Genomic DNA, 27,868 nt, shown 5'->3' on the forward strand with positions numbered 1-27,868 from the left:
GCTGGCAACTGCCACAGGCCTCTCTCCCTCTCCTCCCCCTCTTTCCCCACCTCCCCTCCTTCTCTCGCTCTCCCTCTCAGACTTAATGACTTCCACATGGGCCTCTGGCATCCTGAGCCAAGCCTCCCAGCATTGTCTGAAATCTCCAAATTTAGAAGAAATATGAAAATTGTCAAATGCTCCTTCCTTAGGGGGTAAAACCAACACTCAGCTGAACTGTCGCAGGTCAAGGCAGCAGGCCCACGTGATCAGGCCGCAGCCAATGGCTCCCCTCGACGCCCCTGACAGATGTGGCCGTCTGCAGCCTGGCCTCCTTTTTCAGCTCATATAAGGTAAAAGAAAAAGGTTTTCCAGATTCTGAGCAGCGTGGAAGGAGTTTTCGCCGAAGACCCCCATGCCAGCTGCTTAAAAAACCCAGGCTGGCAGCACCGGATCCCAGTAGCACGTTATATTTTGAAGAGTGGAGGTGAGGCCCCCCCTTCTTCCCCGGCTGGGGCCTAGTGCACAGCAGGTGTGAGTGAGTCCTTCGGATCACCGTGCAACATAGGTACGTACACGCCGAGACCGAGAGAAGCAGAGCTGAGTGTGTGCATGAGATTCATTTTGGCACAGCTGCATTTCTTTGTATGTCTATCTATCATATGTACGTAGCTCTGGGTAGAGAGAGAGCTAGCGATAGGAAATCCATAGCTGTAATGGTCCCCATGCTGAAATTCTCTGCTAATGGGAATACCAATCTGTACCAGACACCGGCTTCCCCTTGTAAATGTACCCGATCGCCCAGCTTTGCTACGCTTGCTTTATTCTGTGCTGAAATTTCAGTCTCTGTTTGTGCAACAGCTTAGTTTCTCCCAGGTTGGGTAGGAAGGAGAGCGCAAAGCAGATGGACAGGAGGAAGGGGAATGGCAGGGGGGAAACAAGAATGGGTTTACCAGGGTCCCCCTTCTAGCAAATAATGGGGCCTCAGCCTATGTCTCTCCCCACTCAGATCACACCCAAAGGCTCAAGGCATGTGGGCTGGGGGTGGTGGGGATTGCTGTGTAGCGACCAGCCTTCAGATGGTGTCTGTTTCAGTGGAACACACTATCAGGGGCTGCCTGCCCAAGTGGGGCAGGACAGCCCCTCTCCCCAGTGTAGGGAGGTAGAGCTCTGCATCCTGCTCTCCCCTATTCTGCAGGGGGGAGCTGTAGTTTTGGAGTCAGCGGTGTCCACGCGCAGCTATGCAGAGTGCTGCGAGGAGGTAGGGGTCTGGGATAACAATGCTCAGGGGGGTGTTAGGCCTGATGGTTACACTAGAGAGATTCTGGTGAGTTGGGGAAATTGCTTGAGTCGTGTCTCTGAGCATCTGCAGCCCTGGGATCGGGGGAGGGTTTCCAAGCAGCCCCCAAGACTGTTTGAACCTGCAGTGAATGAACCCACTGCCCTGAGCTGCAGTTCCAAAGGCTGAGTGGCCAGCCCAGCTGGCTCCCTGTGAGAGTGGGGAGCAGGGTGCTCCTGACCCCCAGGGCTGCTGGCCAATGCCCTGCAGGGCAGCTCTCAGCGGCCAGGGCCAATAGTTTGCCCCAAGGCACAGCGAGTCACACTGGGCTGCATTTTGCTCCACATATATTTCCGGGGGGAAAAATAAGTAAGTTGACATCCCAGCCAAAGCTGGCTCCCTGCGCTCCCCAAATGGAAGATGCCAATAGACCATGTTAGCTGCATTGGGTTACAACTGATCTGGCCAGAGATGTTGCTGCCATTTTCCCCGGAGACCTGCAGCAGGCAAAGCAAGTGCTCTGGAGGAAGGGGGAGGGGCTGTTCTGAAGATGTTTAGGGAGGCACCTCTCCTTGCCCAGGAACTCTTTGTGGATCAGTGACTGACAGGATCCTGGCTCACAGGCTGACGGGACCCGCTGCTGCTGGCTTGGCTTGCTTTTCCTCCAGCGAGCAGCGCTGGCTTCCTCCCAATCAGGAGTTTCCGCAGATCCCTGCTTGGTGGCCCTGGCAAAAGGTTGCTGCTCTCTCCAGCTGCTGTTCAGCATGGTTAGAGCGTGTGGGAGAAGAGGGGACCTGTGGCCGAGCCACTTAGCACCCCCTACTTAGGCTGCAGTGAACTCCTAGAGAACACAATGGGGAGGCAGCTGCCTGAAAGCAAATCACTGTATGGGCCTGAGGGCTAGACAGAAAACTATTAGATCCTCGAGGGATCAGAGTCCAGCCTTCTTAGCCTGTCCCCATCCGCAGCTGCCGGAGCAGCCTGGTTCCTGTGTAAATCCAGAGTAATCCCACTGACTTCAGTGGAGCTGCGGCGCATCGACACGGGTGTGAGATCCGTGTCTTGCCACCGGGCTTTGTGCCTCTCTGCCTGTCTGTCTGCCTTTAGGAGTTGGCAGGTGAGCTCAGTGACGGGGTGGGAGGGTCACAAGGCACTTTCAGGAGGCTGCTGGGGGGCTTGCTAGGCTGGTGCCATCTCCTGGCTCCCAAAATGTCTCCTTGTTCTGATCTAGTCAAAGATCCAGCAGGCAAGTCTGCACCGGCTGCTCCAGAAAGGTCTGCAACAGGAGAGCTCAGCTGATTGCCCTGCTAGGGCTGACGTTTCCATAAGGTCACGACTGGCACACCCCTGTTAAATCTCTGCCTTACCATCCCCTCTCCCTGACACCCAGCACACAAAGAACAGAGTGTCTCCCAAGCCCAGACCTTCCCCAGGCACTTGAGTAACCCCAGGGCTGCTCAGATCTCTGGTCATAGCAGGGCTCTTTGCTAAGAGGGTTGCTTGCATCTAAGGGATTCTTCTCTCCCAGAGATACCCAGTCACTCTCCCCTGCTGCCAGCTGTGCAACTTAGGGGATAGACTGATGGACAGTTCAGCCCCAGGGCTGTGGGAAGGACGAGTACCGTGCTCAGGCAGCAGGGGCAGTTCAGAGCTGTCCGTGGCAACAGAACCCCTCTGCTTCCCCCCCCCCACGCCCCCACATCTGTGCACCAAAGTAAAAACACTGGTACCTATTGAGGATTGCAATATCTCAGGCCAAAGGTTGGCCCATGTAACCAAATCAATAACAGGAGGGAAGGACTGGCAAGACACACACACCCTCACCCCACCCCAGTGCTTCCCACTGCAGCTGTTCACTCCTTGGGAAATTCCAACATTGGGGGGAAGGGGAGAGGAGATTGTTCCAAACTGGAACACAAAGCTGTTACTTTGAAACTTCCCAGACAATGAAAATTCTGCAGAATTTTCACTTCAATAATGTCAAATTGTTTTGATTCAATGCACTTGTGTCATTTCAGTTTGGGAAAATGCTTCCTTTTGACCTCATCATTTCAATTCATTTTATTTCTATTTTTATATTATATGACACTATAGAGTGTAACAGTATATTCATATGTTGTATTTAATATAAAAGGCAAAACAAAATAAATTGAAATGATAAAGTCAGAAGGAAATATTTTTACCTTATCAAAATGAAATGAGAAAGCTGAAATTATTTGTTTAGACTGTTGCCCAGGAAAAAATTAATCAAAATTGAGACATTCCGGTGAACCTTTTCAGTTTTGATGAAACCTTTCTTTTCCTATGGAAAACTGTTCTGTCAAAAAAATTGTAACCACAGCTCTATCTACTTCCCACTAGCCCCTCTCAAACCCCCTCCCCCCCCGCCACCAGTTTCGTTATCCCCAGTATCCAGATGGGGAAACTAGGCACAGAGTGCAACCCTGACTTGTACAGTATGTTAATGTTGGAGCTGGGCTTGGACTCCGAAGGTCGTGGCTCCCTGTCCTTGGTCTGACGGAGGAGGAGATGGGGAAACCATCCTCTTGCACCTTAATCTGACCCCAGGAAGGGTCACGCTTGGGGCATGTGGACAGGCTTGACATACAATGGCTTACACTCAGAGAACCCCTTAAAGCAGATTGCCCAGTAATGGCTCTTGTGGGGGACCCTCACATGAACCCTGCCTCTTTTAAAGGACTAATGATCCCTTCTCTGCATGTTGCAGCACAAGCTGGAGTTGCTTGGAAAAGAAAGTTACATCTTCTGGCTAAAGGGAGGAATTCAATCCCTTTGCTACACTTCCAGCGGCAACTGGCCAGGTCACCAGCAGGCATATGACCAGATGTCAGTATTACAGGGACGTAGTCCCCCTGGACTCCCACCCTTCCAACTCACCATACTAGTAGCATTCAGGGGCCCGATTCTGCTCTCGCAGAGACCAGCTGTAGAGTTACGAATGATTTACCCAGTCATAAGCCCTAGAACTGCCTAGTTAGAGAGAGGAGGCTTTAATGCCTTTGTAGTTTCGTGCTGCTAGGTGAGGAGTTCATTTCCAGCACACACTCATGCGTGACGCACCTCTGCCAAAGCTTTCCCAAGGCATTATCAGCAGGCATTCAGGGGAAGGCTGTGTCTAGACAGGCTGCAGCTCTGAGCTGCTCCTGGACAGCGCTGCATTTCCCTCTTTGCTTGTCAGGAGTGTTGTCTGGAGATGATTAAGCTTTGTATTTTTTAACCACAGATTGCAAAATAGGTTCTGGGTTCCAAGGCTGAGAAGCTGGGAAGCTTCCCCCCTTCCCACCCACCCCAGACAAAACCTGCCATCTCCATTCCTTCCTCTCCCTTCTGTCCTGCTCAGCAGGGCCAGATATTACAAGGGTTAAAGGAGTGGGGGTATTGTGTTGTATTGTCTATTGTGTGATTTGTCCCAATCACAACAATTAATAGTGGCGTGTTTTAGTGTGAGTGAGTCAGGGTGCGTGTTGACGTGTGCATTTGTGTTTAATGTGTAAGACTGTGTGTCAGAGTGTGTTGTTTAAAACATGCATATTTGTGTGTGGTTATGTTAGTGTGGTGTGAAATGTGTTTTACAGAATGAGCGTGCAGTTGTGTGTACATTTGTGTGTGTGCTAGACTGGGCATGTTTGGGCATGTTTTGGTGAGAATGTGTGTGGAGAGTGTGTTACAGGGTAATTGTGTAGTTGTGTATGCATTTGTGTGTGTGTTTGAGTGTGTGTGTGTGTGCCGGGAGTAGTGTGCATTATGGGCTGAGGCATATGCCCTCAGCTAACACAGCCCAGGGTTTTAACCTGTGTGCGTGCGTGAGAGGGAGAAAGCTGCCTTTGCTAGTGATTTGAAGCCAGATAGGAAAGGATGAGGCAAGAGGCTGGAAATCTGAGCTCTGGGGCCATTTCATCATTAGAAACCCTGGCCAAAAACACACACAAAGAGACTGAAAGAACAGTAGATGCGCTGAACGGAGCGGTTCCAGGCTAATGCTCTGCACAAAGCAACAGCAAAGAGATGGGCTGAAGTTGCTGTTTCAGTCATGAGGACCCCAGTGACTTTCCACACAGCCAGGTCCTTCAGCCCCCAGTCCCTTCCCTCTCCCTCCCCGCCCCCACGCTGCCTGTCTAGGATAAACCATTGCTCGCCCCCAGCCAATCAGCACCCTGCATTGCTTGACCTTGCCTAGAAGTCCTGGGCCAAGCCAGAGGGCAATGCAAGTGCTCAGCACCTCTCAGGATTTGCTTCTTACCCTGTCCCTGGGTGCAGGGATCCTGATTGACTGGCAAGTGGGTTCCTTTCCCACCTGGTGGAATATGCCATCAGAGCAGGGGGGTGTTACCTAGCTGTCAGTGGGGCTGCCCATTAAGGTGGAATGTCTAATCCCAAATGAACCATCCCACCCCCTCAATGCAGGGCAGAACACCTTGTGATGGGTCTCCCCTCCCCTCCACATGGTAGGAGCTGTGGCCACAAGATGGTGAAGGGGAGTTTCTGGCTATAGGTAAATGGAAGGTGAGAGCTGTCTTGTTTCAAGAGGCTGGCTCGGAGTGTGTTACAAAAGCACCGGGCTGGGGCCTGGGCTCTCCCAGAATGACAATGCTGGACGCCCTCTCTATAGGACAGAGGGGAGAGCGAAGATGGGGTGATGTGCACTTGGGGTTGTGCAGCCAGAAACCATGCATATGTTTGGATGTGTAAGGGCACAGGGACACGTGTGCTTATGTGCATGCTATGCAGGTGAATGTATAGGCAGCAACCAACTTTGTGTGTATATGCAGGAACATGTATGCCTGTGATTGTGTGTGCTCGCACGCATGCATGCAGCTGAGTAGGGTGCATGCACACATGTGGACATGTATGTTTGTGCATGTGTCTATGTATGGGTGAGTATGTTTGCGTGTGTGTTGGTGTATGTATGTCAGCTGGCGTGTGTGTATGGTGGTGTTTGGGTGCACACACAGTGTGTAGTTATAAATGTTTGTGTGTGAGCAACACAACCTTTTATAAGCTCTGTTCATTTTGAAGATACTGAATGTAACCAATATTTATTAAATGAAGGATTATATGTTAATAGTGCTGACTCTCAGTATCAGGCCAGCACAAAACACACAACCATCAACCCAACCCATAGAATACTTGGAGAGCCACAGCAAAGGGTTATGTAGGTGTGTTTATTTTGTGCATTTGACAGCACTTTGGGAGAGTTAGTATCTCTGCTTCCCCTTTACAGAGAGGTAATCAGTTTCTCCCTTGTTAAATGCTCCATCAGGAGGGGCGCAGGAAAACCCTTACAGCTTGTAAAAGGGATTTTGTTAAAACAGGTCAGCTCATGTGTTTTGAAGCAAATGGACGTTTTCAAAACATAGCTTCAGAAAATGCAAATGGCCAGTGTCCCCTTTACAGAAGAGTTATTTGGGCTCTTTGTGCTTTCTGCTGTTACTACTCGAGAGGCAGTCTCAGCGGGACATGCGCATCAGAAGTTTAGGCCCCAGCCCTGCCCACACACATGAGCTTCACTGGCGTTCAGTAGCACCACTCAGACAAGTAAAGTTAAGCATGCACATAAGGGGGTTTGCAGGCTCAGGGGCAAGGATGTTTATTGCAGTTAGAACGTGTACTTAAAGCTATGAGTGAGCGTATTCTCCGCCGGCTAGGCTAGCTACTAAGGGTGTGTCTACACTTCAAGCTGGCGGTGTGGTTTCCAGCTCAAGCAGACTAGCTAAGGCAGTTCTGATTGAGCTTGTGCGTTAAAAGCAGAAGGGTAGCTACAGCAGTGTGAGTAGCCTTGGCTACACTTCTATTTTTAATGTGCTAGCTACCTCGGGTATGTCTCCTCGCGCTGGAAATCACATCCCCACCTGGAAGTGTAGACACACTGTAAATCTCAGCTCAAGCCACAATCTGGTCTGGTGCTCAGGTACTGAAGTGAGCAGCTCCCCCTTTATATGTGGTCATTGGAACCGGCAGGAGCCAATGGACACAATTGGCTGCCCAAGTTGTCCTATGAAGGAGCAGAGATGTCTTTCTGTCTAATTGAGGGGTAAGCCTACCTCTCACTAACGTACTGAGTTCCCAGTTCTCAGCCTTTGTGACACGGATGCCAGGAGGAGTTTTCCTCGTTCTCAGCCTGAACCTTTTCACTGTACATTTTCCTGTGTAGCTACGTGCTACCTTGTTAGTCTGGCTGCAGCTCTTTGCTTCTCCTCACGCACTCACTCGTGAATTCGACTTCCCTTCTTTCATACCCTCATTTCTTTCTGTCACTTAAACCTTTCTGTGCCTCTTTCTCTTTCTTTTCCAAACTCCTCTGAGCCAAGCACGGTTGGCCACCCCTGGGTATCAGAACACCTTCTCCCATGTGCCTGCACACAATACAGACACGTCTTGTGGGGGAAGGTTTAACAAACGGCCCTGTGTAGGAGGCATGCTGTGCGCCGTGATCTGCTAAGAACAGGCTCCTTTTACTTCTTATACAGGCTCAAATTAATTCCAGCGAGCACACATAGCACTTAGATCCCGGTGACCCCCATCCATCTGAAAATCCTAACCTGTCTGACAATGCTGCACCCACTAGAGTTACAAGTAGCCCCCAAGTAACTGAAGGAAGTGAGACCCTTTGTCGCCGTTTATGGTATGCATTCATCAGCCCTTTGTTATTGGCACTGTCCAAGCTCTGGAGAGCCCGTCAGACCCTAGTCCTGCAAGGAGTGCAGCGCCTGTGCAGATCCCATCCACTGCAATGGGCCCCACGCAGAGCTCACGGCAGGAGTGGGGACCCGTCAGCTTCTCCCTGGCTGAAAAGATCCTTTTATAGAGGTATAGCAAGAGCAGAGCAGAGCAGAACAAAGCCTTCTTGCAAAAAGAATGATTTCAAAAAAAAATCTGGCCATGTTATTTAAAGGAGACGCTGTCAGAGAGAGTCATATTTAACCACAAGTTTGTTAAAAAGACTTGAATTTGACTGTGTCCCTTCCCATGCCCCACGTTCTCATGTGATGCCTCCTACCCTACGGAGCAGCTGTGGGAATCAGCTTTGAGGGGAAGCCCTCCCAGATTGGAAGAAGAGTGGTCAACAGCTAAGGCCTTGAAGTTGGCTCCTTGGAGTGGCTCAACAACTCCCAAGTGGCTTTTATTAAAGAGCTGCTCCAGCCTCAATAACTCGCTGGCTGCCCTGGACAGCAATGCAGAGGGGAGCCGACTCCTGCTCAGACTGAATTCCTCCTAACACATTATCCTGCCACATAAATTAATGAGCTTCCCTAGGCCCCACAGCACGCTGCTGGAGACTTCGTATGCTCAGAGGCTCAGCACAGGGAGATGGGAGAACTGGTGGATTCTAGGGTCAAATTTTTATTTGCGAGGGAAGGGAACAGGGGAAAGGCAGGTTATTATTTAGTCCCCGGAAATGGATTTACTCCTCAAGTGTAGGCTCCCCTTGTGGGAGTTGAAGGTTTTGGGTTCAAATCCAGCTATTGGCAGGACTCAAACCAGGGACATTCAGGGCCCGAGAGTCTGATAGCTGCGTGTCCCACCTCCACTGGGGGATGGGATTAGGGCCCTACCCTTCTCTGCTTAGCAGACTCATCAGCATAGGGCGGCAATGCTGGGAAAGCCACCAAACAGCAAAGCTCTCAGTTGGTCATGATGCTACCCATTAAAGGAAGTGGTTTGCTAATGGGACCCATACAGTTTCCAGAACTAGCTTGAGTAAAGGCAATAAAAAGGGAACAGCCACTTAATAAACACTAGCTAGCATGGCAGCTTAATGAGCACCAGCCCCACCATGACTGGGACTCTTAAAGGGGCAGTTCATGGGTTTCCATCCCTCCCCCACACAAAAGAAACTTTAAGGATTATATTTTGCTGCTCACTGCCCAGTCCTGCAGTCCTTGCTCAGACGAAGGGTAAACAGGCTGAGCCAAGTAATTATAGCTCTGTCAGTCTGACTGATCCTCGGCAAGATATTGCAGCAACGGATACAGGACTCTATTAATATAGAATTAAAGGAGAGTAATATAATTAATGCCAATCAACATGGGTGTATGGAAAAATAGATCCTGTCAAGCTGATGTGATACCTTTTTGGATGAGATTACCAATTTGATTTGTGAAAATACTAGTTTTGATGTACTATACTTAGATTTATGTAAGGCTTTGACTTTGTACCGGCCGCCATTTTGATTAAGAAACTAGAACGATATAAAATTAACATGGCACACCTTCAGTGGAGTAAAAGCTGATGAACGGATAGGTCTCAAAATGTAACTGTAAACAGGAAATCATGTGGGCGTGTTTCTAGTGGGGGCTGCAGGGATTTGTTCTTGGCCTTGTGGTATTTAATGTTTTTATCAGTGATCAAATCAGCACTGATAAAGTTTGCAGATGACACAAAAATTGAGGGAGTGGTAATAATAAAGAAAACAGGTCACCAATACAGAGCGCTCTGGATTGCTTGGTAAGCTGGGCACAGGCATATACAATGCATTTTAATACACTTAAATGTAAATGTATACATCTAGGAACAAAAATGTAGGCCACACTTACAGGATGGGAGACTCTCTCCTGGTAAATGGTGACTAAAAAGGATTTGGGGTTCAGGGTGGACAATAGGCTGAACATATGTTCTCAGTGGGGCTAATGAGATCCTTGGTGCAAATCCATGGTACACCCACATCTTGAATACTGTGTGCAGATGTGGTCGCCCCTTCTCAAAAAAGATATATTGGAATTGGAAAAGGGCAACAAAAATTATTAGGGGTATGGAACGGCTTCCGTATGAGGAGAGATTAATAAGACTGGGACTTTTCAGCTTGGAAAAGAGACAGCTAAGGGGAGATTTGATTGAGGTCTGTAAAATCATGACTGGTGTAGAGAAAGTAGATAAGGAAGTGTTGTTTACTACTTCTCATAACACAAGAACTAGGGATCACTAAATGAAATTAATAGGCAGCAGGTTTAAAACAAACAAAAGGAAGTATTTCTTCATACAACACACAGTCAATCTGTGGAACTCCTGGCCAGAGGATGTTGTGAAGGCCAAGACCATAACAGGGCTCAAAAAAGAACTAGATAAATTCATGTAGGATAGGTCCGTCAATAGCTATTAGCCAGGATGGGCAGGGATGGTGTCCCTGGCCTCTGTTTGCCAGAAGCTGGGAATGAGCGACAGGGGATGGAACACTTGATGATTACCTGTTCTGTTTGTTCTCTCTGGGGCACCTGACACTGGCCACTGTCTGAAGACAGGATACTGGGCTAGATGGACCTTTGGTCAGTAGGGCGTTCTTATGTTCTTGGATGCATAACAACCTTGAGTAGGAGGAGAGAGGTTATATCATTTCTGCATTTGCAGTGCTGTGGCCGCTGCTAGAATACTGTGCCCAGTTCTGGTGGCTACAATACAAGAACGAGGTTGATCAGTTGGAGAGGTTTCAGAGAAGAGCCCCAAGAACAATTAAGGGATTAGAAAACATGCCTTACAGTTTTCAGAGTAACAGCCGTGTTAGTCTGTCTTTGCAAAAAGAAAAGGAGTACTTGTGGCACCTTAGAGACTAACCAATTTATCTGAGCATGAGCTTTCGTGAGCTACAGCTCACTTCATCGGATGCATACCGTGGAAACTGCAGTAGACATTATATACACACAGAGACCATGAAACAATACTTCCTCCCACCCCACTGTCCTGCTGGTAATAGCTTATCTAAAGTGATCATCAAGTTGGGCCATTTCCAGCATTTCCAGCTCATGCTCAAATAAATTGGTTAGTCTCTAAGGTGCCACAAGTACTCCTTTTCTTTATGCCTTACAGTGCTAGACTCAAGGAGCTCAATCTATTTAGCATAACTAAGAGCAAATTAAGAGGTTAAATATCTACAGAAAGGAACAAATATTTCAAGCTAGCAGAAGAAAGTATTAAATGATCCAATGGCTGGAAGCTGAAAGTAGACAATTTCAGACTGGACATAAGGTGCAATTTTTTAACAGTGAGGGTAATTAACCATTGGAACAATTGACCAAGGGGTCATGGTGGATTGTCCGACACTGGCAATTTTTAAATCAAGCTTGGGTGTTTGTCCAAAAGATTTGCTATTTTGAGCACGTTCTCTGGCCTGTGTGACAAAGAAGGTCAGACTAGATGATCACAAAAGCCCCTTATGGCCTTGGAATCTATGAATAGCTCCCAAATTAGTGGGCATTTTGCCTGCATCAGGACTGGGCTCTGCATTACCAAAGACCTGTCCAGGCAGTCAGCTCCTCCTGCCTGGTTCATTCCATGACATCCCAGCTGGGAGGCTTGATGGCCTGGGACATCACCAAGGCTGAGGTGCGCTGTGACTTCATGGCATGGGCTTGGGCAGGAGGAAGAGGAGGCCAGGAAGTGTTTGTAGCAGGGGGAACAGCAGAATTTTCTCTTTCCAGCTAAGCCCAGGAGAAGGAGCTAAAATGTTAGCCAGGTTTCTTCTGCTGTAGAGCTTGGTACTTTGTTCTGAATTCTGTGCCCTCTTGCCGGCTCCCTCTGCAGCTTGTCTCCCTCCAACCCAGGTGGAGGCACTGATGGCTTATGCCTCAGCCATTCACGTGCATCCAGGATTCTGACAGCCAGGGATTTTTATCCGGGCTACTTCAACCTTTTGAATTGGACTCCAGAGATTTCCCTCTTCACCTCTCCTCCCGCCGTCCCCTCCGTTCCCCCGCCCTCCCCATCCTCCGCATCACATGGATCTAGCTACTAAAAGAAAACTGGCTCCTGCAGGGCCATTGACGTGACTGTCTCCCCTGGGAATTCACCCTGCAAATTACTTCCTCTTTGCTAGGAATGTGATGTGCAAACAGAGCAAGAGTTGCTCCCAGAGCCCCTAGCTTACACGCCTCAGGAGCACTGGCGAAGTGGTAAGGATTGGGGGGCGGGGGGGGGGTGAAGGAGGTCATCTCAAGACTTTTGACACAAAATCAAGGCTACAGTTTTTGTTTCCAGACACAATTTCCTCTGCATCTCCTTTCCCACGCCCATTCCCCCTCCCCTCCGCCACCCCCGTGCCTGCTTCTGAGAAGGGTAAGGGACAGGCCTGAGCATGAGGGGAAGGGGGGAGAGGCGGGCCAGGCCCTGATGCTGTGCAGGTCTGGCTACTGGAGAGTGGAGGAAGGAAGGCAGGCCTGAGTGAAGGCAGCAGGATGGGGAATGGTGTGATTGTGGGCAGGCTGGTTGGGTGGGGAGGGGCCTGGGAGCAAGGGGAAACTGGATGAAGCTGGGAGAAAATGAGAAGGGCTGGGCGAGAGGCCTGGGAGAAAGCGGTGTGGTGGCTGCTGTCCCATCGCATCTCAGTCACCCCTGCACTGTTCAGGGGAAGGGGAGGCTCCACCTTGCGTTGGCCGAGGACCTGAGGCCCATTTGCTGCCATCCCCACTCTTCCTCAGCAGACCCTGAATGCTGAACTTAGACCAGGAATGCCCTTGCCTAGTCCTGTCCAGGGCTGGTGGCAATTGGGCCCCATCCCCTCCTAGCCTGTTCCCATCTCTGGCCCTAGTTAAAGAGCCTCCAGGTGGGTGGGCAGAGAAATACAATGCTGGGTTCTGATGGACGGAGGGGTGCTAGGCAGAGCTAGGGAATGTAACTGAAGTTCTCTATAGATAGAAACTCGCACCTCAGAAATAATGGATTAAACCTTCCTCCCCCCACACTGCACTATGTCCATCCCCCCAAACTGTGTGTGCCTCTATGTACCCTTCCCTCCTTCCCATAGTGTGCACCATCTCCCCCAGTGCCTTTCTTTCCCGCTCCCTCCCCCCCACCCCGCCACCAGGGTGCGCTGTCCCCTGACTCCACTTGCAGCATGGCGAGGTAGGGAAGATGGGGCCCATGGTGGGGAGGAACATCCCATGGGTGGGGCAATGGCACACACAATTTGGGGTCTTCCTGTGCGTGGCACTGGCCTTGGACTTTGGTTGTTATCAGAACTTTTTGCTAACTTTCAAAACGAGCTCTCAAAGGGGCAGGAATCCCATGTACCACAGCGCTGGCTTCCCATCCTGGACTCCAGCTGGCCCCATGGAAGCCTAGCCTTAGCTCACCAGCTGCAGTGTGGTGAGGGGAGCCTGTCTCCATGACAAGCCCCCTGCCATTTCAGGGAGACTCAGTTGGCAGGTGTGTCTACAAGTGCTCAGACTAAGGCCTCGTAAGACTGAGCACAGAGCAGCACCTTCCCAGCAAGAGGATAAGAATCTTTGGGGGGGGTCAGAGGGAAGGGCAGCAAGAACCCCCCACTCCCTTTGCAACACACCCCAACCACAATGCTAAACCCAACTGCCCTGTTACAAAGTGGGGGCACAGTTGTGGGTCAGGGAAGAAACTGCAGCTGTTTTTTTCACCCTAACAAATGCACACACACACAGTCCCAAACACATCACATGCAAACACATCATTAGGCGTAAATATTTTCTCTCTGATAGTGACTCCCAAAGGCCCATTGTGCTGAATGTGAGACAGACCCAGGGAAGAGAGGATTCCTGCCCACAGGGCTTACCACCTGTCATACTCAGAGTACACACACACACACACAATATACACACAGCCGGTATACACATTGTGCACATCACACACACACACACGATATACACACAGCTGGTATACACATCATGCACAACACACACACGATATACACACAACCAGTATACACATTGTGCACATCACACACACACACACACGATACACACACACCCGGTATACACATCACACACACACACACACGATATACACACACCCGGTATACACATCACACACACACACCCGGTATACACATCACACACACACACACACACACACACACACCCGGTATACACATCACACACACACACACACACGATACACACACACCCGGTATACACATCACGAACATCACACACACACACACGATATACACACACCTGGTATACACATCGTGCACAACACACACACGATATACACACAGACGGTATACACATCGTGCACATCACACACACACACACACGATATACACACAGCCGGTATACACATCGTGCACATCACACACACACACACGATATACACACAGCCGGTATACACATCGCACACACACGATATACACACAGCCGGTATACATATCGTGCACATAACTATACAGGCTTGCATCCATGCACATCCACGGCACCTTCCTGTGGCCTTGCTCACTTCGACAGAGCTGTGGCCTGCAGTTTGGAAGCCTCAGAGAGCACGTGTGTTTGCCCATCATTCTCACAGGGAGCCTAGTTCCCAAGCATGGGCACTAAAATAGGATGTCTGTCCCTGGCATGGCTTGCTCAGACCAGCAGTGGGCATGGGTACCATGAGCCCAGAGGATAGAATGAGAGGCATTTCCCAGCCACAACTTCCAGATGTCTTCACATCATCTCCCCGCTGCACTCATCCCTTCCTCTAAGCCATTAAAACCTGCTCTCTGTTCCTGGCATTATAACTGATCCCAGTAAAGCCCACAGAGCAAGAGCAGCAGCATGAAAGGCCCAGGACTGCATCCCCTGGCCCCCTTGGCTTGCCCCCAGCTCAGCCCCAGGAATCTGCCTCGTTGACCATAAAAGGACAGGCATTTCTCATCCCCTGGAGGGAGGATGGGAAAGGAAAGGCAGTACTATTTATAGCGAGCATCAGGGCCTGGGCCTGAACTCGGGGTTAATCAGCCTGCCAATCTAGGACCAGATTGGGATCTCTCTCCCGCTCTCCTTTTTCCTCATAAACCTTTGATTTAAAACCTGACCTCATGGTGATGAGGCAGGTTTTGGGGAAATACTCTTCTATGCCCCCCTCCCCTGCCCCTTCCCAACCACCCTACAGGGCCCCAAAGGGTTGCCATGAGGCACGGTAGGGGCTCCATGGAGCTGACAGTCTTTGTATGAAATAACACTGCAGTATGTGAGCTGTAGGCACTGGGCTATATACCCGAGGAGTGTTTACAAGGGAGGTGCACTGTGCAATGCTTGGCAAAGAGAGAGGCACGTCTGCCTGAGCGGAGCTAAGCCTGGCTTTGAGACGTGCGAGTAAGAGCTAAGATCACATCAGGGAGGTCTCCCCCTCCAGCTGTCTTGTCTCTGTTCCATCTGTCACAGCATGACATTGGGTCTCAAGCTGCTCCTTGCAGTTAGAGCAACCAAAGTGCCTTGGCAGAGGGCGAGATTCTAGTCCTAGATCCCCATGGCCGCCTGGCACATTGTCCAATGAGCGTTGCACAGCCGTGGGGCACTGGGCGGCAGAGAGGGGAGCTCAGGTCCAGGCGCAAGCGACTGCAATATTAGTTAGTGTTTTGCAACCTGCAAACGCCCCCACTGATGCTGGGGGGAAAAACCCTGAGGGGGGATCTCACAGGGGCAAATAGGATGGCTCAGGCAGGTTCATCCAGGAATGTGCTGATGCCACAGCTGGGAATATGCAAGGAAAACTGAATACAAAGCACAATCCACCTAGAGTTCCCCAGACAGACCTGCAGGTTTGAAGGCCAGTGAAGCTTTTCAATGGGCTTTGGATCAAGCCCCCCGTGTATGAATGCTGGCAAAACATATGGAGGAAGGAAAGGTGCTAGAGAAAGTAATAATGCCTCTTTGCAAAGTCCTGCATTATGGCCCAGGATGGGGAGCCAGGAAGGCCTGAGGTCTAATCATAGCTCTGCCACAGACTTGCTGGGCAGAGCCACCAGGGGAAAAGTTTGGGGCCTGTGAAAAACATCTGTGACAATGAGAAAGTTTTCATTTGTTTCAACGTTTTCTTGGCTTCCTTTAAAAAAAAAGAGAAGAAATCAAAATGGGGGGGGGGGCTTTTGGTTGCTGAAAACTGAAAAAAAATAGGGTTTTGGAGGTTCAATTACAACAAATTTTAGGGACAACAGACAGTGCCTGTAGAAGTGGCCTTTTTAAAAAAAAAATCAATTTTTTAAAATTGAAAAATGGTTTTGAACAGAAACTTTTAGCATCTACTGTGATCAGCTGTCAATCCCTCTGGCCCAGAGGGCTATCTTGGGAATCCAGCCGGCCTTGTGATCTGTCTGTAGCAGGGCTCAGTTCCTGGGAGGATGCACACAATCCAGAAAGATGCAGTGATCCACTGGGCGTGGAGATCTCCCTAACCTGGATCCATGTCTATAACTAATGCAGGAAGAAACACATTCATTTTGTCAGGAAGGTCAGAAAACGGTGGGCCAAATTCTTCCCTGATATCCATTGATGTAAGGGTGGGATACCAGGACTCATGGCTCCAGGGCAGAGCATGCATCACCTGCTGAGACCTGGATTCTGAGCCGAGGGCTACACTTCAAACTTAGATCAACATAGCTGTGGCATTTAGGGGAGTGAAAAATCCATACCCTGGGGCACCATAGCTATGCCAGCCTAACCCCAGTGTAGATGCAGCTAGGTCGATGGAAGACTGCTTCCATCGCCCTTGCTACCACCGGACGTGGTGTTCCTGCAACGACGGAAAAACCCTTCGCTCAATGTAGACTGTGTCTACACTGTGGGATTTTGCCAGCATAGCTATGGCACCATAGCAATCCATAGGAAGGCAACCCCCTCCACTAGAGGGTGGCTGTGTGGTCAAGTGGTCCAGGAGGACACTAGTTTAGATGTTCTGCGGACTCTGTGGTGACCTTGGACAAGTCACTCCATTTTCCTGTGCCTGAGTCAGATCCAGCTAGGAAATTGGGTGAGAAGCAGGAACCTCCTTGCTCCCTAGACATGGAGCCTAAGCCCTGCTTCCCTGCAGAAAGAAATTAGGGAGAAAAATAAATCTCCACCCTGACTGAATTGGCCTTGTCAACACTGGTTCTCCACTTGTAAGGTAACTCCCTTCTCTTCATGTGCCAATTGATTTATACCTGTATCTGTAATTTTCACTCCATGCATCTGAAGAAGTGGGGTTTTTTTACCCACAACAGCTTATGCCCAAATAAATCTGTTTGTCTTAAAAGTGCCACCGGACTCCTCGTTGTTTTTATGTGATAGGGGCAGGCCCAGTGTTTGCTCTGTGCCCCTCTTCAGGGACTGGAAAGGTCTAAGCATGGGAGGATCTTCCCTCTGGCACTGGAGGGAGGAATAGTTCCCAGCAGATGTTTCTCTTCCAAGCGCCGTAGGACGCGCAGCCCTGAGCATTCCAAGAGTGCTTCATGGCATTTCTTCGGCTGCCGTCTCCTCCCTAGGGACAGCAGCTGAGCCCTCAGAGCCCTGCATTCGGGATGACGAGAACTCTGTGCTTTGGTGTTTCCCACCAAGTCGTTTGGTGCAGGGCGATGGCTGGGGCCGGGAGCGGGCCAGGAGCTGGGCAGCTCCTTGGAGCCTGTCCCACGAGCTGGGCTTTGTGCGCTCTCCGCGGGAAGCTTTGATTACCATCCAGAAGTGGGGGACGTGCCAGCACGGCTCTGATCTTGGAGAGCAGAACATGCCCTGGGCCTCTTGGTTTGGAAGCAGCAGCAGGAACATACAGCTCATTACTCACTTGACTGGAGTAAACCCACGCAGGCCTGGAGCTAAAAGGAGGCTCCCTCCCCAGATGCCAGTACCCTCCGCCGCATGCACCCTGGTTTGTTGTTGTAGGGTTGTGCATGAGTGCTGGGGTCATGTACATCTTGGTTTGTTATGCAGTGGTTGATTCTGAGTGCTGGGGCTTCAGACACTGGTTTGTGATTGTAAGGATTCTTAAAAACGGTGATTTGTTATTGTAGGACTGGTTATAAATACTGGGACAGAGCATATCCTGGTTTGTTATTGTAGGGTTGCTTCTGAGCACTGTGCTATTAGTCCTGTTTGAAGGGCAAGGGTAAGCCAGTATTAAAGCATTTCCCTGGAAGACCAACACCCACCTGTGAGAAGTGGCAGGCACTTTGCACTCAACTCCGAGAGTGAAGCAGGGCTCCGACTGTGAGGTCTGCCAAGCACAGCAGTGTCTCCTGAACTGCTCTGGGGGGAAAGCACGGGCGAAAATTAAGCGGATCATCCTCCAAGGAGCTTTGGGAGACAGCTGGGCCCTCTTCACCCCTAGAGCTCACACTCACAGCCTGCAAGCCAGGGCCAGCAGTTTAAATCCCCCATTCCCAGGGGTTGCAGGAGCTGAGAGCGTGTGAGATTTGTGCTCTTTAGACCAAAGCACGGAGGGGAAAGAGTGGGAAAAGGGCTGAGCTGAGCAGCCAGGGAGCACCAGGGATACAAATACCCCTCAGGTCGGCCAGCCACTCCCTTTTTTGTCTCTCTTCATCTTTTCTGTTTGCTCCTCTGTCCTGGGCTCTCTGTGCCGGCCGAGTCTGTTGTCTTTTCTTTTAAACTGGAGGGGTGAACCTCTGTGTGTGTGTGTGTGTGTGTGAGTGCATACATTGGGCACATGCGTGCTGGTGTTTACAGTGTGTGTGGTCCCTTGTTCAGAGACTTCTCTGACCAGAATGGCTGGCTCCCATCTGTGCAGCTGCTGCATTTCTAACCGTTCAGGGAGTAGTGCAGAAAGCATCCATTGGCCCGCAAATCAACCTTTCATTGCTATACCTGGAGCAGCTTCCAGCACATCGCAATGGTGGGCCGTCAGTGTCTGTAGGGCCCCCCAAGACGTGGGGTGGGAGCTGGGACCAGCCAAGGCATCTCCAGTGCAATGCCCAGGGTGACTTCTTGGGGATGAGAACCTCATCACTGCTCTAGTGCCTTCCAGCTCTGCCTAGTCTCACTGCCGGGACCTGCCCACAGCACCAAGGGGAAGGGCAGCACTGCGAATGCCTGGCACATACGCTGAAGCTTTCTGCTGAGTCACCCAGTGCTCATATAGCCTTATGCACACCTAGGAGCCATGCGCTGATACTGGCTGCACTGGGCCCAGTCGCCGGGGGCCTCCCTGGCCATGGACTCTCACACATATCCCATGTGCCAGCACATGTGGGCATTTGCACACACACAAATGTGCACCCAGAATTGTGCGAGCGGGACTGCACAGTGTGTGAGCGCAGGGGTCACTGAAGGGTTCACAGGAATGGTGGAGCTGGGGCTGGAGTGTGTCTGTTGCTCAGCTCACATTACAGACGCTGTCCCTGTTTGCACTGCAGGCTTCCCTCTGGTGTCTGCTTGCTGGGTCTTTAGAGGTGGACTGGGGCACTTGACTAGTTTACAGGACAGGGCAGTGGGAGAAAGGCTAGCGCCCCCCAGGGCACTGCAGGGGACCTGGCCTCAGTTTGGAGGCCTGACCTCCCACTGTCTGGGCGAGGAGCGGGGTGGCTGCAATGGGCTGGGAGTGTTTTGCAGCACTGGAGGAGTCAGGCCTGACAGGTGTCAGGGGTGCAGAGCAGAGGGAAGGATGCTGCGGGGTGGGGTAGATCGTGTGTATCGGGCACTGTAGCTAACTGTACTAAGGGGTAATTTAGAAGCGAGACTGCCATATTCTGGGTGGGATTGCTGAGGAGCCCCACAGGAGTGTTGTCAGCTTGTGCCTCGCACTCTTTCTCCTGCTGTGTTACACTGACCTTCTCCTGCTGCCCACAGATACTAACAATAACAATGATCATAGATTTACCAGAACCAGCCCCCTCCCAACTCCTCCAAGCCAGGCTTTTGGGGTCGAGGGGGGGGTTTTGAGAGCCAGAGTTAGCTCTGAATTTTGCAGCTCAGGCCTGGCTCTAATAATCACACTGCATGTTGCCCTTCTTCCAGCCTCTCATCCCGGTGAGCTAGGCCAGTATTAGTTAGCCTTGTTTTACACAGCTCAGCTTTGCTTGGCAATTGTCCGTGAACACGGCTGGATCTGGCCTGGCTGTGCTCCGCTCCCGGTCAGGACAAGGCTGGCGCTGGGCCTGGCCATGAAAGCCCATGATCCCAGCAGAGTTCCCGTCCCTTGAAACACCCCACTCTCACCATGCATCCACACCAGCTTGGCCTGTGGCCTCTCCAGGCCATAGGGCTGCTATGTCCCAAAAAGCCAAAGAGCTGAGAAGCAGCTCAACTCATGACACTTGTGACTTTCAGCTGGGTTTGCATTGATGTCCTGGCTAGCAAGCCCTGGTGACAGGGCCTTTCCTGGCTGCCTGCTGATCTCCCATTCTCTTTGTCTCTTACAGGCATGTGACGCAGAGGACGCTTGCTGAGTAGCGGAAGCAGTGCACAGCTGACAGCTTTGGCGAAGTCATGACTGAAGGCTGCCTGAAGGGGCTGTCGAGTGACCCATTAAGGGGAGCAGCCTCAGAAATCCAAGCAACTGGCAGCAGGTCAACATGGCCTGTTAGCATAAGCTGATGGTCACTAAGCACCAGCATCTGTCAATGCACGCGCCACCACTTCCAACCACTCTAACTTTCTTGTGACATGTATGTACTCTCACTCTCTCTCTTTCACACACACACACACAAGCACTCACAGATAGGCACATGCACAAATACACACATATTTACCAGTTAATGGACACAATCTTTAGCTTGTGAAATTGCCTCAGACTGGATTCTGTGGTCTTTTGTTTGCACTTTTATAACCTGTCCCTTTGTGTTGCAGAGGGGTATTTACAGGCAGTTAAACAGGTACGTACGAGAACTGGCTCTGAATCAGAATCCCGCCTCTGACCCCCTGGTTCTGAGCTTACAGTTGAACCAGAACAGCCCAAAGGCTGGGAAAGGCTTATCCAGTTCTGGGCCCTGGGCTTTTGTTCCAGTCCAGCTCTTGTCTATACGCGATGTGAAATACCCGTGTGGAGAGGCGTCAAGTTTTGCAGCGTAGTAGTGTTATACACAGGTAAGAACTGGGGATGTGGTGTAGGATGATTCTAGCTAATACACACAGTTAGCTGGAATGGCATAGTCCCCCTAAGCCAGTTTTTGGTGCAGGATTGTTAGGTACTAACAGTCCCATGGAGCTAGTGTAAATGTTGTATAGAAGGGGCGGTTATTGGGGCTGTATGTACTCTCACACTCAGGTAAGTCTGCACGGTTAGTTATTCACTATATAAGGGGAAGGCTGGCCTCTCTCTATACAGAATACAGGAGAGGGTAGCTTCAGCTTAAGGTCCTTATTTGTGTGTTTTCTTTGGTGCTGTGATAGCTCATCACCTAAAACTCCATCCTCCCCAAACCAGCCTCAGACCTGCCTACTCTGAGCTGGGATCTGCCCCCATCTGCTATTTGCCTTATGTTGTTTGGCTGCATTGTCACTGGCGGGTTTGCAGCTCTGGTGAGTTGACACATTCCCTCACTGCTGTTGCTCATGTTCTGAGTAAAAAATGCCTTTCTCTGCAGATCGGGAGGGTGCATCCCTCACAACGGGCCAGGCCAGGTTTGTATCACAGCACAGAGCGAAGGTTTGCTGTGTGGCTCAGCCCAGAAGAGGATGGTCTCTCCATCTGGGGCTGGCTTATTGCCTGTGGGTAGGAGACTCCTGGGATCTCTTTGCGTCAGCATCCTCTCCATGCTAGCCAGGAGGAAAGAGATACTGGGTGAGCATTTTGAAAGTTGGCTGCCTTGTTATCATCCTCTCGGTTCTCCTGGGAGTCTGTGTGCCATTTTCCTTTCATGTGCTGAGCCATCTCTCTCAGCTAGTCCTTTAGTGAGTGCCTCCTGTCTCTCTGACCGCCAGCAGATTGATTTCCAAACATGGCTGCAGCTTGCTGCTCGCTTGCCCAACCAGTTCTGGGCCTGGAGATAACGCCACAGCTGGAAATATTTCTAACCCCCTGATCTTTCAGGGCTGTGCTTTCAGGTGGCTTGTTCAAACCACTTCAAGGCTGAAACCTGAAAGAGCTGATGTGGTAAGCCAGTCTGCTCTGCTCCTGTCTAGCCCTGGTGACTGCAGAGAAGCCAGGGGCAAAGCTTGCAGCTTGCAATAGGAGAAATGTACCCTGGCCAGGAGAGGGTGTTGTGTTAAGAGGGTTTCTCCCATTTGTGTGATGATCTCTGTGATGTCTGGAAAGGTGTTGATTCCTGTGGCGCAGGTGGAAAAGCTGATCTGAGCCTGTGCGTCTGATACCTGGTCTATGGGCTGTTATAGGTGGGCTGCCTGCAAATAGCTGGGGAAGGCTGGGAGAGCTACTTTCCCAGCTGTTTTTCCGATTCTGCACAAGCCTGGCTTTAATTTTGCTCTTTTCTTTCCCTCAGTGAACCTGGAAACATGGGATTGGTTGGGAGCAGGGGGGTTGGCGCTGGAGAAGGACCAGGACTCTTGGTACCATTGGACGGTCCTGGTTCCTGCTCCGCCCGTTGGAGTTAGCTGTAGAACTGACACCTGGCTTGCACTTTGCTCAGCTCCGTGGAGGCAGCTCCGTTTCTGTGGACTCCAAGCCAGGATCCACGGGTTGGATAGAGGACGTAGAGGAGAGAAGAGGCGCTGCCAGCGCACCGGATGGAAGGAACTCCAGCCTCGAGAGCTGCCATCTGCTTCTTGTCAGGTTGCTGTGCGCATCCGTTCCTGGCTGCCTGCTGACGGAGGTTGCTGGATCCCAGCATGAGAACGTTGTTATGACAGATGGTCTGTTTACCGCTTTTCATCCCTGCTCAGGATTGCACAGGATGTTAGTGCTTGTCTGCAAAAGACATTTCTGGGTCTGGTCTCTCGCCCTCCCCCACTGTCCTTTTGCTCTCTCCACCCACCTCCTTCTCACCCCCTCTTTTCTCCCCACCTCCAGTGCTCTCTGTTGCTACCATCTATGGTTCTGATCTGTGCACGCAAGCCTCATGGGATTCCTTCCTGAAACACCTCTGCCCACAGTGTAGGCCTCCCCTCCATGCTAGTCAAGCCGCACAAGTGAGCAGATTTTGTTGAGAGTCTCAGCTCCAGGGGCGACAGCTGGGATCAGCATTGGCTCCTAAGCCTTCAAGCAGGTGTTGGCCAGCTGTGTGGCCTCTGTCACAATCAAGATGCGCTGTTGCTTCATTCAGGGGTGAGGATCAGAGAGGCTGGTTTGACTTCCATTAACTCCTTTATGCCTGAGCCGTTCCCAGCTGGCACGTGTCCAGGGATGGGGAACATGCAAGGGAGGGGGTTGAATTGCTAACATTGTATTGGAGACCCAATGCCCTGGCCCTACCACTAGCCAGAGGCATTCTCCCTGCTGCTGACTTTGCAGACATCTCACTGCGAGTTCTGGCTGGAAGGGCCCAATAGCCCAGGGCTCCCATACAGACATCAGTATTGCCCTAGTAACGCCTTCCCTGAGCTCTTGGCATCTCTCCACTCTGCCCTCTGCCCAGGCAACAGCTCCAGCAACACCCCTCCATCCCTCCCCGCATCTGCTGCAAATCCTGGGACCCAGAAATCCACCACCGTCTGCTCTCCTGTTCGGTCCAAGGGGCGCAGACTCCTCCCAGTGTCCCCCAGCAGCAGGGACAGTCCGGCTGGCATGCTGGGCGGGCCCTCGGCTAACCCAAGCAGCCCCTGCTGCACGCAGCACTTTGGGAAATGCAATGCAAACAGTTTATGCTGGGATCAGCTCTCCTCATAAACACACTGAGACGCTTCCAATTGCCTAAATAGCCCCCAGGCACAGCTCAGGGCCTGTCCTGCTCTTTGTCCACAGCAGAGGGGCTGATTAATGGGCTTCTTTCCGGAGGAAACCGCAGTCCTGCTTTCCATAGCCCTGCTGACCTGCCCCTCCCTCCCCCTCAGCAGGTCTCCCAGGGCCAGCCAGCCATCTGCAGCCGTGTTTAGTGCAGGAGGCATAAATTACATGCCAGCTCAGCTTCAGAGAGACAGGAGCCTCCACTGCCATATAAAGAAAAGGCGTACTTGTGGCACCTTAGAGACTAACCAATTTATTTGAGCATGAGCTTTCGTGAGCTACAGCTCACTTCATCGGATGCATACCGTGGAAACTGCCACAAGTTTTTTCATGCAGTTGATAGATTTCCACTCCATACGGCTAAATGCAGTGCCTTGCATAATGACAGGTTTCAGAGTAACAGCCGTGTTAGTCTGTATTCGCAAAAAGAAAAGGAGTACTTGTGGCACCTTAGAGACTAACCAATTTATTTGAGCATGAGCTTTTGTGAGCTGCAGCTCACTTCATCGGATGCATACCGTGGAAACTGCCAACAAGTTTTTTCATGCAGTTGATAGATTTCCACTGCCATATAGGGGACTGAAGAGGCCTGGGAACCTCAGTCAGGCCCTGTTTACTTCCTCTCCTCGCCTTCTGCTCCCATTTCATGGGGGACTGTCTGTCTATGTAGCTATCTCTGGGCTTACCCTGCACCCAGCACCCCAGTATCTGGGCCTCATGGCTCTGTGGCCTTTGTCTGTTCTTTGCTTTTCAAACAGAAGCTCGTGTCCTTTCCCCAGGAGCTCCACTGGCCGGATTGACAGCCCTGGAGCCAAAGGTCCCTGCTTAGCCCCAGAACGTGCCCGGCTACGCAGCAAGTGTCCGCTGCCCACCCCGACCTGGCAGAAGGCACTGCAGTCAGGCCCATTCAGCCTCTCTGCTGCAGCTGCCAACAAGGGGTCAGTCAGGTCGTTCACGGTGGCCGTTCCATGGGGAAGTGAACTCAGATCTAGCCAAGGCCATTCCAAGTCAAGGCCTCCAGCCAGCTTGCACTGGGAAGAGCAGCATCTGGAGCAGTGAGCGGATAACCCCCATGAAGTGCTTGGAATGTGCTGGTACAAGGCCTCTGTGAACCCTGGGTTTCCCTGGAGCCCTCCCCCCTGAGGAGTATGCCAGCCTCACCCTTTGCTGGGGTAATGGCAATGTATTCTCCCCCCACCCTCAGCATCTGTACATCGTTGTGGGTCACCCCAGGCTCTTGTGAGCTCCTTAAAACCCTGGCTGTCCAACTCCATACCGCTCACGTCTCTCATGCATGGGTGCCTGCCACACTGACTCAACTCCCCAGCTCCTCTCCCAGCCTGCTCTGGGCTCCGCATAAAACCCAGACTGGCTCTTTGCAGGTGGCCTCATCCCATGTTTCATTAGCTGCTCCTACCCCAAACAGCCCTTTCCCTGCCCTTGGCCGTACAGCTCCTTCCGCTGACCCATGGCTGCTGCTGCACCTTCGCCCCGCTCTGCCCGAAATCCCAGCAGGAACCGTGCCATGTCACTGCTGACACACTCTGTGATCAGGGCGCGTGACAGCAGGAGGGGGCTGGAGACAGACACACGGTGCCTGAGACACACATATATACACCCATCCTAAATCAGCTATACCCAGTCACACACACTCACAGAGACACAGCTCTCTCTCTCTCTCCCTCTCCCCCCCGCCACATGTCTGTGCGAGGCAACGCTGGATGGCTACAGATGGAGCTCCATCAATGTCTCCCAGCCCAAGGTGCAGTGCTGCATCTCTGGTCAGTTGTGAGTCTGAGATGAAGCACTGTAGCTCGGGAAGGGAGGAACTGTGCAGCAGAGGGACATGCATCCGTTCAACAGGCCGCACGGGAGCCCAGGCCAGCAGGACTTATGGCTCCAGGCAGCAGCTTCTCTTGATGGGCAGCAAGAAGGGAAGACTCGCCACTTGGGTTCAGACCGAAGGAGTGGCATAGGGTGTGAACTGGGGAGACAAACCCCCTGGCCACCTGAGGCTCAGCGCAGAGGTACAGGGGAAGGTCTCTCGCACCAACCAGGCCACAGGGTGGTCTTCTGGTTCCAGGCAGGGGGTGGGAAGGTTAGGAGGGATTTTCAGGAAGCCTGTTATCAAGGCAGCCTCTAGTTGCCCTGCAGTTGCCTTCATTGCTGGCTCTCTGTCCCAGTCTCCCCGCTGAACCCTAAGGTTGGGTTTCAAAGAGCTCTGGGTGTGCACGTGTGAATGCACCTATGTGGATCTGTCAGCACAGTGAGTATGCATGTGCCGGCCATGCTAATTCCCTCCCCTTCCATGGGCAGAGTGTGGCTTGCCTATCCCAGCTGCACTTTGGGAACGTTCCCTAACGCTCGGCAAGGAGCCCGGAGCAGAGAGGAGCTCTGGGGAATGACCCTCGCCCATTACAAGAGCTCAGATCTGTTAGGCCTGGGCAGGAGACGGACTCCATGGCAGTAGAGCCCCCCAGGGCTGGCCATTTGAGGATCCTATGTCGCAGAGTGCTTATCTCGAGCTGTAAGGCAGAGAGACATGTATGGGGTTGCAGGAGGTATAAGGAAGTGGCACACCCCAAATAGTGGGCTGGAACTTCATGGTTAGTGCCTGTGGGCTTGTGCTGCACCCCCCTCCAAAGTCCCCTGGGAATGCAAGGCATGTTAAGGGGGATTCATCTTCCACAGTGGGAGTAAATTGGCTAAAGGAATGAAGGGGGGGGGCTGACAGGGGTCAGTGCAGGGAGGTCACAAGCTGGGTTTAGACACCTGTGTAGCACTCCCTCAGGGTGGCACCTGGCGCTGTGGATGGCTAAAGGATGCTCAAGTACTGGGGACGGCGGAAACCACACTTTCTCTCCCCGCCGTGTCCTCAGGGTCCAGTTTTCCCAGGAATCCCTTAGGCACTATGACGGGGATTCCTGGAAATACTGTTCTTGAGGCCATGGCTCAGCAGCTGGAGAAGACCTGCCCCCTTCCGATGCAGAGCCCTCCAGAAGTCAGCGGAGCTGGAGAGCAAGGTTTGGAAGCACGTCTGGGGATTCGCTTCTGGCAATTCCAGGCTGAGAGGAAGGGAGGATGGGAGGGCGGAGCCCTCCAGCGCTGTCATGCCATGGCCATGCTGGGTGTGTGTGTGTGTGTGGGGGGGGGGTGAGCCCTGGTTTAACTCACCCCAGGTCCTCCAGACCAAGGTACAAGGCCCAAGCTCAGCCAAGTGCATAGGAGCTATTGCACCCCCCAAGACCATAACTCAGTGCAGTGCAAAGCAATCTAGGGGACCACCAGCAGGCCCGGAAGCTGCCCTATGTGCTGGGATCCTGCAGGAACGGAGCCTCTTCCTTTATTAGCTCAGAGCTGGGAGTCACCGCTTCCCTTTGTATCTCCCAATCACCCCACTCCCTGGTGTGCTGCCATCAGGGCTGTGGGGTGAGTCGCACATGAGTAAACGCCTCCCCGGGGTCCTGGGTGTGTTACTTGGTCGCTGCTGTGTAAATAAAGATCTGGGTTCATCACGCAACTTGTCTGTGGCTGGTTTTTTTGTGGGGCGAAGGGAAGTCATGCCCTACCATCAGCAAGTACAAACAGGGCAGCATGGGGCAATCAACTCCACAGATCGCCACCCATTGCAGCCTCTGCCCCTCCTAGGCAAGGAGCAGCTCAGCGAGCTAGCTCTTTGGTTCCGTACCTAGGGCTGGTCACCACCTAGTGCCACAAGGCCCTTGCCTAGTTACGTTCCTGGTACTACCCCAACAGACTTGTTAAATCACACTAACTGAAGCCCCCACAAGGGTGCCTTCCATAAGGCTGTGCAGCGAGCCTGGGATAGGCCCCGGAACCTGAATCCCCAGTGCAGGGGCCTCGCCTCATTCCCCGTGACTCCTCTCCATTTGCCTGTCACCACCACACCACGCCTTGGTCATCTTCACACCTGGGGGAGGCACTGATGGTAATTCCACATGCCAGGGAATCACCAGCTTTGATGTGACTGGAGCTCTCTGATAGCCTGTTAATGACTTCTTCCTCCGCCCACCCATGGCACATGCCCCATAAGCCATCCTACCCCTGCAGTAGGATGGCTGGTCTCGTCTTCTGCCCGCCCGC

At 51.8% G+C, this 27,868-nt stretch overlaps 1 long non-coding RNA gene across 2 annotated transcripts; it reads left to right on the forward strand.

Annotated features, from left to right (window-relative positions):
* The first annotated feature begins 371 nt into the window (after nt 1-371).
* Nucleotides 372-27,279, forward strand: LOC140915707 (uncharacterized). 2 transcript variants are annotated; one of them, XR_012160258.2, is made up of 3 exons: nt 372-547; nt 20,346-21,706; nt 22,365-27,279. It is a non-coding gene; the product is annotated as an uncharacterized LOC140915707 (long non-coding RNA). The 2 variants fall into 2 exon arrangements; XR_012160259.2 differs by having other exon boundaries at nt 22,512-27,279.
* The last annotated feature ends 589 nt before the right edge of the window (nt 27,280-27,868 follow it).

The sequence above is a fragment of the Lepidochelys kempii genome, chromosome 8 (genome assembly GCF_965140285.1).
Source record: "Lepidochelys kempii isolate rLepKem1 chromosome 8, rLepKem1.hap1, whole genome shotgun sequence".
NCBI classification, from domain to species: Eukaryota; Metazoa; Chordata; order Testudines; family Cheloniidae; genus Lepidochelys; species Lepidochelys kempii.